Genomic DNA, 18,230 nt, shown 5'->3' on the forward strand with positions numbered 1-18,230 from the left:
GTAATCATGTTGAAATTTGGGACAAAATGAAGTTCATGTTGGCTAGGTTTGGGAGGCTTGGTAGTAGTCAGGGAAAGAGTTTTGTAGGACTTTTTGGTAAGAGCAAGAAGATAACAGAAATTGCAGTTGGGAATTCTGCTATACAACACACAGAGGAAAGTAAGTGGTAATGCCTTCCTCTCCCTCTAGTAGTACACTAGCTTGCATCCAAGGATGATTTTGTTCTGGAGGACATTTTGCAATAGAGACAGTTTTAGTTATCAAATCGGAGAGTGCTATTAGAATCTTGCAGGCAGAAATCAAGGGTACTGATAAATGTCTTACAACACACAGCACAAAACCCAGATAAAGAATTAACCTGTCCATAATGGTAATAGTACCTCTGTTATATACGCTGTTGCAGTGGGAGCTTACCAGATTCGTGACTTTTTTATATTGTTCTGAAATACATACCGCTCTTAAGAGATGAAGTTTCTTTATCATTCATTTAGCCAGGGAGGCTCACCTGCCTTGATATTGGAGGTATCCACAGTCTTGATTTACCTGATTTTGTGTGAATGTTAATATGTGAATGCTAATGGAGTGTGCCAGGTCTAGACCCAGCTTGAGATTGTACAAAATACAGTCAATATATTGTATCACTGTTCTTATATGTATATGTGTATATATGTATTTATGTACATATGTTTGTAGAGATATTGGAGGTTGAACCTCTGCCACTTTGCCACATGCTAGCCCTAAAAAAATCTGTATTTGGAAATAGTTTGGATGTCAGAGTTTTATAAAATTGACTGCAGTTTAATATATTGAGCTAAATTCCTGCCTAATTTGACTTCTTTAAGACATTTAGAACTGTTAGTAATATTTATTAATATTTTGAATACCCCAAATGATACTGGATTATTATGAGAAATGTTAAGTACCAAAGTAGTAATATTGTCACTAATCATACTGCAGAATGCTTGCTGTGCACTAGACATTTTGCTTAGTATACGTTAGTGTACACTTTTTTAGTACATGCATTAATTAAGTCTTGAGAACTTGTCATACCTGATTTACAAATGAGCCAACTGTATCACAGTGATTTGCCTGATTTTTAGTATGGCAATCCTATACCAGGTGTATGGCAGAACTCTGGCACAGTGAAAGAAATGACCAGTTATCACATTTCCTCATGTCCTTAATTTCTACCTCCATGCCTCATGATTCAATGTTTCTCTATTATTCTATTATGTTAATTTTTCACAAAGATATTTGTTGAATACTGGTAATTTCCTTGGGGACTTTTTTTTTAAAGGGAATAACTGAGAGGGGGTAAGTTTCTGTCAACTCTTTATGTATGCTGCAAAGCGTGAGGGGGTTGCTTTCCCACTACCACTTCACTACTGTGAACATGGAGTATTAGATGTTTTCTCTGATTTCTGATTTTGTGATGTATCATTGTGATGTTTTCTGAGAAGATGAGACAGATGGCTGGACATTCAACAAGTTTTTTTTAATTGGTCATAAACTAGAATTAAAAAATTAACTCAGGAACAAAGCATTCAGATTAAGCAATTGGAATAATTTCCTAAAACTTTGAATTTTAGTGACATTGATCAAGGCATATTGTGTTCATAAACTGCTTTGTAAAATGGCAATTTCTTTGTACAACTACTTAAACATAATAAAAAATTTGAAAAAACTGTAGAGCACTTTTTCCTTCAATGCTGGGATCAAACTCAGTAAATACTCTCCTTCCATGAAACTAAATTGAAACTCCATTTCACATTGGGAAACTGGCAGAACTAAGGATAATTCAGCCTTAGGGATGCTCTGACCAGAATCTTCCTGGTGTATGATCAGGGTATGCCCCAACAGCCATTCAGGAAATATTTATGGAGTACCTGTTCCATACAACACACTATACTTTTGTATTTAACATCCAGTGAAGAGCAAATTTATAAAAACAATATCATCAATAACAATATTGTTCTAACAGCTATAACAGTAACAACAGCAGTTAAGTGCTTCTTAGGTGTCAGCACTATTCTAACTGGGTAGCCACATTGCTAATTAATTCTCATTCATTCCTATGAGGTTGATACTATTGCTGTCTCCATTTAACTGATGAAATTGAAGCATAGAAAAGCTCTATTGGGGGGGGGGAGAAAAAAAGAAAAGCCCACTTTACTCATGGATTTACTACTCATGGTTTTGACCAAACATGTTCAAGAAAAGTTTTTTTTTTTTTTAATTAAAGTTAAGCAGCGCTGCAGATGTGGAGAAGCTCCCACATCATTAGGATGAAACATCCGTAGTATAGTACTCAACTCTATGCATTCTAAGCTTTCATGGCTTTTCCTTACTGGCTGTCTTCTGGCAATCATATAGCTATGACAGCAAGGGTGAACTGTGATGTCTCATGGCCATAAAGATACTAAGTGTCAGAACTAGGACATTTTAACTGAGGTAAAAGCTGATGGATTGTTTCAGGGGGATAGACACTGAGAGGTAGATGCATTCATCTGGGCTTGAGAAAGTAGTGGTTTAGCTAACAACCCACAGTGGTGTTGGAGAAAGATGAAGGGAATGGAAAGGTTTTATAAGATGGAATTTGTCAGACTATATGATTGGATAGAGGAGGAAAAGATACTTTCAAAGGTAAAGACTAGATTTTCTAGCTTGAGCAACTTGCTGGATTATGGTACCCTTCAGTGGGTTGGAAAAAGCTGAGGAAAATAAACATATTTTAGATCAAATCCAGTTATTCAGGAAACATTATCTACAGAATATTTCGGGGTTTGTAGCCTGAAACTCACCAAACTTGCATAGGTAGTTTATCACAAAATGATTTTCTTTGAATAGTCACAATATGCAATTTATAAAAAAAAAAATCTTAAGAGCTTTTAAAGGTTAGTGACAAATTTTCAGTTCATTGCTATTGTTATGTGGTTTTTGTAAAAATGCATTGAAATTTAATTGTATTTAAAAATGTTTTAGTGCCTGTAGACAACTATACAATATGAAACAGTAATCTCTGAACAGATAGTTTAATTCCACTTTTTCTTTACTATGTGCATGTGTGTGTATGTGTGTGTCTGTGTGTCTGTGTGTGTGTGTTTGTGTGTTGGGCTTCTTTGTTTCACTGGTGTTCTACCAACTGAGTCACACCTTCAACCCTGCTTTTTCCTGGTTATTTTGGAGATGGAAACTCAGATTTTTTTGCCTCAGAAGTCTTATAAATGTGATTTTTATGGAAATCAAACTTGTGAGTAGTTAGAATTACAGGTGTGAACTACCAGTGCCCGGTTTTACTGAAGTTAACTTTACAGAGAATCTCTTTATACATAGAACCTTTTTAGTTGTTTCTCTGAAGGTAGATCAAAACTAGAATTATTCTCATACTATGCGTTGTTGCAAGATTACTTTCTTGAGAGGCAGTACTTTATGTCTGTTAAATATGTGTAAGACTTGCCTCTGTCAGCCAGTAAAGTGTCTTGATAATCTTTGTGACATACTTCCTACTTTTTGTAACACATCCTGTAATCATAATCACATAATGACTGTGATCAGTCAGTGGCTGATTCACACAGAGCATTGCCAAAGAGTTTCTCTAATGTAACCAGATAGGAAAGGGAAGATTGTGATGATTGTTCTTGAACTCAGTCTGAAGTATTGATATGTAGACATTGATAGAATGATACTTAACATTATTTGCGATTAAGTTTGCCTAAGGCTGTCTGACAATGTGGGTACTGGAACTCACAGAAATGGCTACTTCTCATTGTGCACTTGCTGCCTCTCTGTGATAAATTGTAGAAAATCCAAGCCATTATGTGGATAATTCAGAACGAAAACAAATTTTACTTTAAATTACTTGGTGATCTGGGCAGAGTGGACTGTCTTTTAGAGTGGCATTATGCCAGTAATTGCCCTAGGTTTTTTCTTTTTACTGCTACTTTGTTCAGTAAAATTTGTGGTCTCTGACCTTTAATTTCTACAATTTTCCCATTTTGGCTTTCCATAACCAGTGTCCATGTTTTGAATAGTATTGCTGAGGTTACTAATTTCTACCAGCAGAATCAGGGATCTTTGTATCTTTTGACTGTTCCCAAATGCAAAGTTTGGGCAAACTAGACCTAGATGATTTTTATATTTGTGTTTTTTATATCTTCTGCACTTAAACATGTCTCCCTCTAATCTTTTAATGAAGAATACACACAATTAATTGTTTATTCCTTAGAGATTATTTATTAGATTGGTTACTTTCCAGGGTGACACATTAAAAAATAGTTTGTCCACCCATCTGCTTCTTCCCATAATCCCCCCAAACACTCATGAACTGGGAGAATTGTAATATGCAAATAAGCCATCTGCAGTGTTCAAATGGGAGGATAGCTTCCAGTTCTTAGGTGGAAATCTGCCAGTGTGGCTTGGTAGTAATTTCAATAGCTTTCCTAAAAGGGGACAGTCTTTTCAGAAGCAGCATGATTGAAAAGATCTTCATAGTAATGGAGACACAAGAATTGGATCCCTAGGGCACTGATAAGAAATCTGTTTCCACATTATGTCCCACCTGATACCTGTATTCCATCAAAGATGCCTGTTACTTTATTATTTCTCCTCCGAAGACAAAATATGGCTACCAAGTAGGAAATGTGAAAAGATAGTAGCAGAATTGACAACACCTGTGCTTTTCTGATGTAGCCTTAGGCCTATCTTTATTACCTGACAGGGTGGGCTGGAAGGTGCTGTCAGTGTACTGGATATCAAAATGAAGAAGGCCAGATACAGCCTTGATAAGTGAAGTCTGGCTTCTGGTCACTGAATTGATGGGGACTTTGCTTTTGACATAAAAACAAAGACTTAAAGACTGTCCACACTCATTTCTTCAGAGCATAAGAATTATACTCGGTATAACAGCAGAATGAAATATCTACTTTTTGTTATTTCTTCCCTTTCCCCTGAGTTTTTAAAATTAATCACTTCCAGTTTGCTGCTACTTAAAAGGGTAAATCTTTTTTTTTATATATATTTTTTTCTCCTTTCTCTTTCATCTGACTGGGCCTCTCACTGGTAAGAAGAAGGTGAGGGTGAGAGGCTGGGCTTTCATGTTGTTTGTCAGGCCCCAACACTATGTCTGAAAGTTCTCAGATAGGTAAGCTTTGTCTCTTCAGTGAAAGCTTGGATTTAAGTGAGATCTAGCATGTAGACTGAAGTAGGTGGCAATGCCTTAACCGTATTGTGTGTTGTCAGGCCCAAGGGCCTCTTCCATCCTTGTCAAGGGGAATGCTAACCTTCTCTCCTTTCATACAACACTAGCATGTAGACTGAAAACAAGAGACATACCCATGTTAGGGAGTGAATTGAAGAGTTTCAGGGATTAAGAATTAGAAAATGTAGAAAATTGAAGAGAAGATTGTAAAAGCTGACATGAAAGTATTTAAGAGTATTATTAGAGAATGAGAGCACAATATGTTTTGACTTTTAATTTGGAAATAAAGAATAAAGTACGAAGAACTTAGTCTTTAGCAAAAAAGGTCATTCTTTTGTGTGTCAGCTATGGGGCTTTGACTCTGGGTCTGGGCATTGTCCCTGACCTTTTCTGCTCAAGACTAGACCTCTTATTTGAGCCACAGCTCCGCTTCCAGTCTTTTTTGTAATTAATTGGAGAAATGGGAGATATGAGTCTCACAGCTTTTCCTGCCCAGGCTGCTTTGAACTGCAATCCTTAAATCTCAGCCTCTTGACTTACTCTGATTGTATGCCTGAGCCACCAGCTCCTGGCATTCACAATTTTTTTCACATTTTTTTCTTTTTTGGTCGTGGGGCCTGAACTCTGGACCTGGGCACTGTCCCTCAGTTTGTCAGCTCAAGGCTAGCGCTCTACCATTTGAGCCACAGCACCACTTCTGGCTTTTTCTGCTTATGTGGTGCTGAGGAATCGAACCCAGGGCCTCATTAATGCAAAGCAAGCACTGTACCACTGAGCTACCTTCCCAGCCCTATATTCACAAATTTTATGATTGTGTGTGTTCTCTTAAAAAATTACAATGATTTTCAGTTTGTAGTCATTGGCTGTTTCTTCATGATTAGCTTCAGGTATTAGTGGGAGTACTATGGAGGTGATTTGTGTCCTTCTCAGAGTACCACTTCTGCAGGTATGTTGTGTCCATTATGTTCTGCAGGTATGATGTTGACATGTTTCTTGACTATTTATTTTTCTCTTGCAGTCATCTATGGGGAAATACTATTCAAGAACACAAATACCCTACATTTTGTTCAAATCAGTGCTACATTTATCATCCACAAGATTCTTACCAGAGTCTGTCTTTATGCTGCAAGATACATAGTCATGGCTTTCCATCTGAGTACCTTTGTCTTTCATGTTCTACTATAAGACCCTCTCTTCATTGCTATTTTTTTTTCTGGTATGGACTTAATAAACTCCAGTTTTCCATTGGTTTATAATTCACTCCTTTGCTCAGTTGTGTCCATAGCCCTATCATTGCTTTTGGTTTGAGAGCATTTTTACTTCCACATATAACAGCATATTCCATGACTGTCCTATAAATGCTGACCTTAGAACCAGCCATTTCTTTGAGAATCTCAAATTTCTATATGTGAGGAAAAGAGTTGCAGAGTAAAGCTAACATTTTGGGTGAGCCTTTCAGGTCTGTGAAGTTTGGCTTTGGAAACTTCCTATTTCCTGGTAGATGACAAATCAAGTAGAAATAGTCAGGCAGGACAATTTTGATTTGTAATTGTTAAGGGAGAAAAATATATATTCAGAAATATATGTGTGATGAAGATTAGTCTCAGATTTTATGTATTTGCCATCTTTGGCTGGAGTTGGCTGACAGATTGTGTCCGTTTCCTTTGGCTGTCCCTTTGGGGAGGGGACTGGGCTGCTTTTTAATGAATCATATTCTGGTGCTCTCTCATGCTTGCACTTTTATTTGTCCTGTGGTCTCACCAACTCTGTCAGCTCTCCTTTAATATTGGGTTGTCTTGGGTGAATGATGAAGGCAGAATGTTCTGCTTCCTTTGGGGGAAGCAGCCTGCAATCTTTGCTGCAGGGCTTTGCAACACATGGTTCCTCCTCTTCTTTTTTTTTTTTTTTTTAAACAGTTCATCTCCCTGCATGACCCTGCCCCTAGTAATTTACAATGTATTTTCTAACGTTTCCAGTTTGAAATTAAAGTTATCCTCAAATTTCCCAATACTCTCAACAGAAGGCTGGTGTGGTCATTAGGGGAGAATAATTATATTTTACATGTGAGAAATAAGGCAAAGACAGCTGGTTAAGTGGCTGAATCAGGACTTTGTTCCAGAGCTTCTTGTCTAGATTCAGGGTCCTTCACTGAGGTCCTGAGCATTCAGAAACTGAGGCAGGTAAGTCAGTCCAGGTAGTGGATCAAGTGGCTTAGAAATTGTTGAGGGTAGGGCTGGGAAGGTGGCTCAGTGGTAGAGCACTTGCCTTGCATGCCTGAGGCCCTGGGTTCGATTCCTCAGCACCACATAAGCAAAAAGAAAAAAGCTGAAAGTGGTGCTGTGGCTCAAGTGGTAGAGCACTAGCCTTGAGCTGAAGAGCTGAGGGACAGTGCCCAGGCCCAGAGTTCAGGCCCCACGACCGGACCCCCCACCTCAAAAAAAAAAAAAAAAAGAAAAGAAAAGAAATTGTTGAGGGTAGACAGTGGGGATGGATTTCTACCTTCTTAGTCAACTTCCTATCTGAGCACAACTTTTCATGAGGAGAATGAAGGAGGAGCTGAGATCACTCTGTGGTCTTCCTGGTGAACCTATCTCTCAAGAGCTTTATCCTAAACCCCTGGGTCGTCACCCCAAGGCAATAAAACAAATTACAGAGGTATAGATCTCACTGCCTTTTGAGGTTGAAGCAGAGCAGAGAGGCTGTTTTTCCTCCTTGTTTTTAAATGTAGGCTTCCTCATCTGATCTCCTTTACCTGAGCTGATAAACTACCTTGCAAGGGAAGGAAGTTGTTCTTTTGATTTTTTTTTCCTCTTGGACTTCATTAAGTTTATAAATTTATGTTCGTCATTTGGATGCTGTCTCTTTTTTATTAATTATTTTTTATTGTGAAAATACCATATAGAGAGGTTACGATTACATGAGTAAGGTAATGAGTACATTTCTTATCAAGCATTGTTGCCTCCTCCTTTGTTTCCCCTTCCCATCCCTTCCCATTTCCCTCTCCCCACCTCCCTGCTCCCCTCCCGTACTCTCCCCCTAGAGCCAAAGTTGTAAAGTTCGTTTTTCAACATAACATCTTATACATCTCATTGTTGCAATGGGTCCACCTGTATCCCTATTTAAACGATTTGTTTTTTCCCTTCCCCTCCCCAAATTATGCCAACATCAAATACAGTGAAAACAGGGGTTATACCATGGGGAAGGGACATACAAAGTGACAAAGAAATCATCTTATAAATATATTAGAAACAATAGCAAGAAAGAAAAACGATTTGAGTCCTTATCTTGGGCTTCATTTCGCCTAACATCAATTTATCTGACCATTTCTAGTTTCTTTTGATTCTTTAATTATAGTTCCCTGAGGGCGGTTTGACCACAGAATACAGCAGATGGAGCCTGTGAGATCCAGATTTGTGTGCTTGGCAGGTGCTGATCTGGGATAGCTTCTGACCTCTACCAGGCACCTGCTTTCCCCTCCCCCATTAGTCTCTGTATGCCAAGAGAATCTCAGCCAATGTATTTCAGATTACCTGTCCCAGGGCTGCCTTTGGGAGTGGCTGGAGTGCGCTGGTGGAAGATGTTTGGAAAGCCCAGTTAAGGAGACCACCTAAGGATAGAGAGCCACACAGTGGTCCCCGGCCCCTCATTGGACCTTAGTTGGGCTCTGTTTTCCTCTCTCATTTGTCCTGTTCCATGGCTTTTTGTTTGTTTGTTTTTGTTATTTTTATTAAAGGCTTTCAGACTCATGGATTTTTCAAATAGTAGTAATGATTTCTTGTTTGTTTTTAAAGTAAAACAGCTAAAACAAAGACAATGTTGTATAATTCTGTCAAGGAACACACCAGTTAACCTCTGCTAGTAAATGGGAGGCCATTAATTTAGGCGTCCTTGGGGAACCTGTGATTATCCTGAAATTAAATGTAAGCTGCATGAATGTGTTCTTCTGAGAAAGGTTTCTCTAGCTTTCTGTAGATTCCGATAGACATTAACAATCTCTCCCCGCCCTCCCATTGTGGCCTCTGGTGTGTCTTCTCTACCTCCCTTTGGAGGATTGGCTCTGCCTTCCATGTCCCTCTTAGATTCCTGAGCCCTTTACTCTGTAGGAGAGTCAAGGGAGGGAAGTCCTTGAAAATGGCCTCCATTGTTGCAGCATTGGGACTTCTCCTCCACCTGCTATCTTGGACAGGGTCTGTGCCAGGAGCCAGGATGACTTGCTTTACCTTCTACTTCCTGTCAGGCCTTGGATTATGTGCTGTATGTTCATCTTCTCATTCAGTTCTATGACCACCCTGTAATGTAGTATTAAAGATTAAATGACATGTTTAATCTATCTAATAGAAGAATAGGGATGACTAGTCAAGCCCGCCAGGCTCCAAAGCCAGTGTTCTTGCAGCATACTCAAGCAACAAGAAGATCAGCTATCAATTTTCTTAGGAGGCACCAACAAGACACCCCTGTGTCCTGTTCCTTCCCTGTTTACCCTGCAATGCCATAAGTCACATCAGTGCAAACATAGATGGTGCCCCGAGTTTCCATCAGCTCATCCTCTTGTGAGAGGCAGAGAATGAACACTCTTTGCTTGGAGGCATAGGAGGGCTGTAGGAAGCGCTAGATCACAGTTGCTTTCCTATGTTCTATTGTGAGGCAGCACAGAACTCTTCTACACTGTGGGCCTGTAATGGTGGCCTTCTTCCCTGCAGTGACTCTGCTAGAATAACAGAAGTGAAGTGTTAGCAAGCAGAGACCATCTGTTACCTGCTTTCAGCCATTACAAACAATTATTAAACTCATCATACGTTCAAGGTGATTTAGTTGTACTCACATTGACATGATAAATTTTTATTTTTAATTCTGATGGTATAATTTGTTTGTATTGCTATGAATGTTACCAGTTAAAAAAGAATGTGGTAGCTGTGCTCTGATGGTATTTTGAGGAGATATTTATTATCCTACCATGCCCCTGTATCCCTCTATGGCAATTGTGTAAACAGAGGATAAAAGCCAGGTAAAGCTCCTGGGAAAGAGGCTCCAAGGGGGCACCAGCAGAAGGCACCTTGCATGCTGGGTGGCTGAGAGGCTCCTTATCCGCGAACTGTGGATGGTTTATTTTCACTGCTCTAGTGACTCTATGAAGAAGCTGCAACCTGGGAAGATTAGGCAGCAGGCTTCCTAGTTGTATTGAGCTTGGCCTCAGGGCTTTCCATATTCTACCTTAGCTTTTTTGCTCCAGGTTGGTGCTCTCCTACTTGAGCCATACTTGCATTTCCAGTGCTTTTTTTTTGCTGGTTTATTGGAGATAAGAGTCTTAAGGGTTTTTCTATCTAGGCTGGCTTCGAAGCACAATCCTTAGATCTCATGAGTAGCTAGGATTACATGAATGAGGTAGCAAACTCCCCGTTCTCTTTTAACTTCTTCCCCTTCTTTCCCCTATTGTACAGTATGATCATGATGATAAACAAGAGACTTAAGAACTCTGGGAACCCTTTTCCCAGAGGAATTTGAATGGACCTTTGAAATGGAATCTTTGTAGTATTGAGCTGAATAGCTCAGAATTCTATCTGTGGCCAAAGCAGTTACCATCTTCTGAGACTCAGTTTCCTTATATCATCAAAATAAGAAATTGCATTCCAAGTGAGCTAAAATATATCAAATACTTAGTATGTTACTGGCTCATGGGCATTTTAAAATCATGTAACGCTTCTCTTGACTCCTTTACCTCCCTAAATACTCATAATCTAAATAGTGTCTTTTGAATAGTTGTAAGGAGGGTAGGAACAGAAGTCTGTTTCTCAAATGCAGGTTAAATGTGTCTCCATTTCTGGAATGGCCTTATCACACTTCTGGTGTATGCACATACCTATCTACTCATGTAAGTAGGTGTCCCATCTAATAGAGTGCACTTTGCCTTGGTTACTTCAAACCTTTTGACTGATGTGAAGATTTTAAGGTGAAAAAAGCTGAAGTATGAACACATATTTGAAGCTGGATTGGAGCTTTCTTTTCCTTTAATGCATATCTATTTCTCTATCTGTCTCTATCCTGTGCCTATCCCTCCTTCCCTTGCCCCAGCTATCTATCTGCCAGTGTACCCACTTGCTTTGCAAGGTTTGCTTCCCTGCTGATGCTGTATCACTTGAAGCACACCTCCAACTTAGCTTTTCTTCTGGTTATTCTGAAGGTGGAACCTCATGGACTTTTCTGTATAGGCTGGCTTTGAACTATAAACCTCTCGAACTCAGATTCCTAAAGTAGCCAGAATTATAGTCATGAGCCACCAGTACCTGGCTTTCTCTTTTTCTTTCCTTTTTAGTGGGTAACTTTAATTTTAACCAAAATATTATGGGAAGATTTGTCCAGCTCAGGGGATACTTGAGCATTGGCACTAAATATTAGTGGGTGAAATCCTGCCAGCTGTTCTTTTATACACCTTGAGAGGGAAATAAGGCTTTGTATTGGATGCCAGCTGAGGAATTGATCTCAGATCCAATTCCATCAGAGAAGCTTTGGTATTTTTAGAAGTAAAGCTCACCCTAGCCCAGCATATGGTGATATGCAATACCAACTGTTTATAAAAAAATCCATGTTTTAATTAATTTCTAGAAAACCAAACTGCCCTTTTCCCCTGATGTCTTCTGTCCATCAAACTGCATGAAGCTACATCGAAGTTCAGGATGTAGCCTTTGTGGAGGACTGAGATTGGGGTGTTGACCTTCCGAATATGACCATGGCGTTTAGATGTATGATCTAGGCCTAGCCATAAGAATTTTCTGTCTTTCAGATGGAGCAATTATTTATACCATGAATCTCAGTGTATTTTAGAATCAGTAAAGCGTTAGTATAGCTTCATGGCAGAAATGAACTACAGTATATGTGAGTCATTCTTGCAATTGTATCATATCTATAATTGTCATGTAGTTCTAGTGCTTGTGTAGGATAATTCAGGGGAAATGAAATTTAAAAGAACAAGATGCCAGATATTGTCTATCCAGCACCACATCTTGCCATATTCAGTGGATCCTCTTGTTTTGTATTCAGAGAACATTTTTAGCTTGCTGTAAGCCTATTTCTTTTGTTTTATCCAAGTTTTGCTTCTCAATGATAGTCTGCTCTGATTTAATATATGATCCTGAATAGCATTAAAAATTATCCAGAGCCTAGGCTTGATATGGCTGCATACTGTGCTGGTTTTGCTCAGGTGTTTTGAGCTTGGATTTGTGCTGGGTTTCAGTATGAGGAAGGGTATGAAGTGGAATGGTTGGGAAGAGCAGAATGTGGTATATGGGTAAAAAGCAAAAAGCACATTCTATGACTTCTGTTTCTTTTTAAGACCTTTGTGATAGTGACATAACACCAGTAAGTCCAGAGACCAGAAAAAAATTACTGCTGATTATTCCATTCTGTTTCCTCATTTTACTGAGCAACAATGTAATACTCCCAAGCCCCATTTGTTAAATAGGGTGGCAATACCTGCAGTCTGCCTACTATTTAGGGGCATGATGAGATTGGCCACTGACAGTTTCTTCAGTCATGGCCCTTTCTCCCTTACTGACTACAGCGGGTTAGGACACTCCAGTTGTTTAGGAACTTGGTTGTTCATCATGTATATTTAATCATTATGATGAGAAGGAAAGATAAGTAGCAAGTGAGTTAATATATATGACTCAATAGCATTAAAAAATGCCCAAAGCCTCTGCACGCCCATTGCTTGGTAGTAGTGCCTCTGTGGAGGAAGTGGTGAAATGATGAATTGAACTGATTGATCTCAAGCCTTCACTATTAGAATGTATTCTGTTAGTAAAACAAGCCTGAAATGTGGAATGTACAGACTTTAAACAGTTAACGATATACATATATCAGATTCTAAAATGTTCCCGTAGTTCTTCTAAACAAATCAGCTTTCGGTAGTATTTTTTTTAAAATAATGAAATAAAAAAGTGATGTTTTAGTAGTTCATCGAGAGAGCAAGACATATATTATCCAGCCCTGGCCTCCTAGTATTCACAATAATTCTCCTCCCACAGCCAATCATTAGGATGTTTCGAATGCAAATGATTTATCTTGGTCTTTTGGATATATGTTTTCTCATCTCTAAAATAAGAATTTTATACTATAAATTGATCTTGAAGGGACTTTTCAGCTCTAATAGGACTTGGATAAAATGCCATGTTTTCCTAATAGACAGTCAGTTTAATTAAGAACACATTACTTTTAATACTTTATATTTCTTTACACCTGTAATAGAATATTTTTAAATTTTTTTTCTGTATGTATTTTTTATTGTAAAAATACTGTACAGAGGGGTTACAATTACATGAGTAAGGTAATGAGTATATTTCCTATGGAGCATTGTTACCTCCTCCTTTGTTTTTCCCTTACCATCCATTCCCTCCATTCCTCCCCAACTCTTCCCTCCCCCTACCACCGAAGTTGTAAAGTTTGTTTTCAACATAGTGTCTTATATATCTCATTGTTACAATGGGTCAACCTGTATCCTTATTTCAGCATTTTGTTATTTCTTTTCCCCTCCCCAAATTAGAAAAATGTATATACACAAGATACAGGGCACTGGAATCAAATACAGTGAAAACAGGGGTTATACCACGGGGAAAGAACATACAAAAGAAACAAAAAAATCACATAGTACCTTATAAGCACATTAAAAACAACAGCAAGAAAGATAAAACCACTTGTTTCCCTATCTTGGGGTTCGTTTCACCTAGCCTCATCTTATGTGGTCATATGTACATAGCTTTTGACCTTTTCTGCTTGTCCTAGACATATACTTGTTATTGAAAATAAAGGAAACCATGGGACCTTTGTTTCGTTGGGTCTGGCTTACTTCACTTAATATAATTTTTTTTCCGAGTCTTTCTTAGAGTAGTATATGAATACAGTGAATTAATAAGTCTTAATTTTATCTTGAGATTTATTTTCCTATCTATACCCTTTACCACCCTCAATTGACTGAAAATATATTGTACAGCTTTGCTCTAGAATGACTCTGATCATTATGGAGATTGAATGTGGATTTTTAGATGAACTATTTGCATTTGAGAAGCAGGCTAATTACAGTTTCTCAGGTTGCATGTCAACTGCCAATGTGTTTCTGTAGTGAGCCATTTCCTTCACCTTTTTTGACCACTTCCTCTTAGCTTCCAGTACAGTGACAGTGTCCACGGTATTAGGATTGGATATGACATGTCTTCCAAAGGCTCATGTACTGTGAAAACTTGGTCCTCATTGGTAGTGCTATTTAGGGAGGTGGTTGAATCATAAGGGTGCAAACTTCATCCATGGAGGATTAATGGTCTATAAGGATATGGTGCTGAATTGGAAGAAGTAGGTCAGTGGAGACTTACTTTAATGATAGACCTTGGCTCATCAATGCTTGATAAGAAATGTACTCATAACAATGAGATGTACAAGTTGCTATGTTGAAAAATGAACTTTACAATTTAGGTGGGGTGGGGTGTGTGTGTGTGTGTGTGTGTGTGTGTGTGTGTGTGTGTGTGTGTGTGTGTGTGTGTGTGTGTGTGTGTGTGTGTGTGTGTGTGTGTGTGTGTGTGTGTGTGCATGGGGGGGATGTAGTTGTAGAAATGGGAGGGAAGGGATGGTTAGGGGAAAAACAAAGGAAGAGACAACAATGCTTGATAAGAAATGTACTCATTACTTTGCTTATGTGATTGTAATCCCTCTGTACAGTATTTTCACAATAAAAAAACTTATTTTTTAAAAAAGACCCTTCCTCTTTCTTTGTCTACTTCCTGGCTGTCCTTAAGTGAGTAGCTTTCCTCTGCCATGTCCTTTGACTACAACCTCTTCCTCGTATCAGTCCTGACAGCAATATAGAGCTAGCAGACCACAGACATTGAAAATGATAGAGTTAAACATTTTGCATACCACCCCTATGCATAATTCTCTCCACGTTACAATGTCCTTACCATTTTTTTTCCTGAAAATAAGCCTTTTAATTTCCTCATGCTTAGCTGGAAAAGACTTTCTTTGCAAAGTAGAGAGGTTGGCATACTAAAGGTTTGGGGCTGTTCCTTGTCTACATGCTTACTTTTAAATTTTTGAAATTGACCTGAAAAATGTCAATACTTTGTTATAGTTTTGAAGTCAATCTGATAATTCCTTTTTTGGGGCTTCCTAAAACCTTACGTTTTCCTGGAAGAAACATTTTCTTTTTAGATTGAGCTGCTGCTTTTCAGGCTTGTTTTTGGAAAGACTTTACTGTGGCTTGAAGGCTTTCTTATGAGAAAAACTCAGTGGAAGAGTTAGCATAACATTAATTAGACAGCTTAAGGGACATAATCAGGGTGGTGATGACGTTGGATACTTGGGTTAGCCAATAGATTTTAAGCACCAGTTAAATGTGGACTCTCCTTTGGCTTTCTGAATTATAATTAATAGAGATACATGATGAACTTGCAGCAGGACCCTGATAGAAAGAATAAGCATTTTTATGCTGTGGGTGGTGAAAGCTTCTGTGGGAGGCTCAGGGTCCAATTCAGGTGCTTCCTTGAAGGCCTCTATATGTAAAAGAAAGGAGGCATGGAGTTGAACAGCTTACCTGTAGGAGCTCAGTTTGATTTAGGTTCATGTGAGCACTTAGAATGGGTCTAGCATCCCTTTTCTGGGGGCTGAAGATGCATATTGCCAGACTCATAGAGGACCCAGCCAGGTGGAAAAGGCAGGTACCTGCTGAGAAACTAAAAGTTGCTTAAAGTGTGCACAACAGGTGAGTCTAGCAGATGTGGTTTAGATCCTTGGTCTGTCTTGTGGAGTCAGCTGTGAAGCCTCTGGGCATTTAGGAGCAAGGGAGAAAAATGAATGGACCCCTTCAATTCTCCAAGGATTTTCTGGTCTTTCCCATCTCATGTTAGAGAGCATTAGTTGGAAAGATTGGAAGGATGAAAGGCTCACATGGCAATTGATTCTGTAGGTGCCGTGTGTCAGCAAAGTGATGGTGTCAAGTAACCCAGAGGAAGCAAATGCAGTGACTAGATTGTGGGCACTTGATCTGCGATTTTCATAGAATGTCAAATGGGTTTGGATTTGGATTTGTGTGTATGCGTGCATGTGCAAGTGCTTATGTATAAAATATTAATAATGATGTTAAAAGTATTAGTACTAAAAAAGAAGTATTATTGGGTACCAGTGGCTCATATCTGTAATCCTAGCTACTTAGGAGGCTGAGATATGAGGATAGTGGTTCAAAGGCAGCTTGGCAGAAATGTCTGTGAAACTCTTATCTCAAATTAACTAGCAAAAACCTGGAAGTGAAGCTATGGCTCAAGTGGTAGAGCATCAGCTTTGAGTGCAAAAGCTTAAGAGATGGTACATAGACTCTGGGTTCAAGCCCCAGTACTGGCACATACAGACACCACAAAGTATTTATGTGCTACCTTTGGAATGAGAAATCTAAGTTGCACTTTATCACAACAGTTTTAGATCTGTGCCAGGATTTGCCACTGTGGTAGTGTGAGAATATTTCATACTGTATGGATAGACCCTGCCATAAGCAGTCTTATCCCATACCCAAACTCTTGTCACAAAGAGTGTTCTGTTGCCTTTTCAGCTGAACTACTCGTGGGAGGAAACCTTATGATACAACATTCAGCACACAGTAGCATTTGTCTAACCCAAGCCATCGTTCCTTTTTAGTGTGCTGATAAGACTCTACAAAATGACCTCCACCAATGGAACCAGGGTACAGTATAATTTCCAACAGTTTAGCTACTTTAATAATATTAAAGGAAACTAGATGTGATGTTCTTTTGTTTGAGGAAGGTTATTTTTTTCATTGTGCAAGTTTACTAGCTGTGGAGTTAATAAACTTTTTTCCTACATCAAACCAAATATTTAACCTATACTAGGAAATAAAGTAGATAGTTAATTCAAGTAGTTTTTCTAATGTTTTCTGAATTAGCACAAGTTATCTTATTCTCAATGTCTTTGCAGCCAAAATCAAAATTCAGGCCACTTATCTCTATTTGTTGCTGTAATTGTTGCCTACTTTGTTTTACTTTGGTGTTTTTATTTTTGAGATTGTATAGTTATTTTAGTATGCTGGCCACTAGAACAGAATGGAGGTCTCCATGTGTGAAGATACATGGCTATTGCCAAATATTTTTTCCACTTTGCATATACGGGAATACTTGCTCTAAACCACTAATTACTTCCTAAAATGGTATGTTCTTAGTAGCCTTGTTTTCTGAAAAAAGAGTTGAAGTTTTTGGGTGGAACTTGGGATAAATTGGGTATTTTGGCTTGATAACTTTTAGATATAAGAATAAACAGTGTTTATGTCATAGTTTAAAGTATATCACAGCTTTAGTCTCTTGTGCTGTGAGTGAAGATTGTTACTTGAGCAAGTGGACCCCCTGGAAGATAGAGACCAACTGGGGCATGGTCATCAGATTCAAAACCATGCAGATGTTTCTCAAATTCCCAGTCTTCTATAACTATTGCTTTTGAGCGCCTGTAATCCCCAAGCCATGGCTCATAGCTGTGTTGAAGCACTTGTTCTGTTACTTAGGGTCTGGACATGCTTTTTACCCATTTGGGAGCTCCTAATGCCCCAAACTACTTAATCTCTCTCTCTCTCTCTCTCTCTCTCTCTCTCTCTCTCTCTCTCTCTCTCTCTCTCTCTGTGTCTGTCTGTCTGTCTGTCTATCTGTCCGTCTGTCCGTCTGTCTGTCTGTCTGTCTGTCTGTCTGTCTGTCTGTCTGTCTGTCTGTCTGTCTCTCTCTCTCTCTCTCTCTCTCTCTCTCTCTCTCTCTCTCTCTCTCTCTTTGTGCTGGTCCTGGGCCTTGAACTTAGGGCCTGGGCACTGTCACTAAGCTTTGTTGCTCAAAGCTAGCACTCTGCCAGTTGAGCCACAACTCCACTTCTGGACTGAGCTGGTTTAGAAACAGGATTCTCAGATCTCAGCCTCCTGAGTAGCTGGGATTATAAGCATGAGCCACTAATACCCAGCTACTGTAACATCTTTGAATGAATAAAGTCATATGAAAAAAACTCCACATTG

General features: G+C 38.9%; 1 protein-coding gene and 1 pseudogene across 2 annotated transcripts in view; one reads left to right on the plus strand and one right to left on the minus strand.

Moving 5' to 3' along the window:
• Sh3gl2 (SH3 domain containing GRB2 like 2, endophilin A1) overlaps positions 1-18,230 on the plus strand; it is a 193,874-nt gene that overhangs the window by 44,610 nt on the left and 131,034 nt on the right. The gene's annotated exons all lie outside the window — the stretch shown is intronic.
• LOC138822380 (U6atac minor spliceosomal RNA) lies at positions 5,193-5,301 on the minus strand (annotated as a pseudogene).

The sequence above is a fragment of the Dipodomys merriami genome, unplaced genomic scaffold (genome assembly GCF_024711535.1).
Source record: "Dipodomys merriami isolate MVZ:Mamm:240054 unplaced genomic scaffold, mDipMer1.0.p SCAF_11, whole genome shotgun sequence".
Classification (NCBI taxonomy): Eukaryota; Metazoa; Chordata; class Mammalia; order Rodentia; family Heteromyidae; genus Dipodomys; species Dipodomys merriami.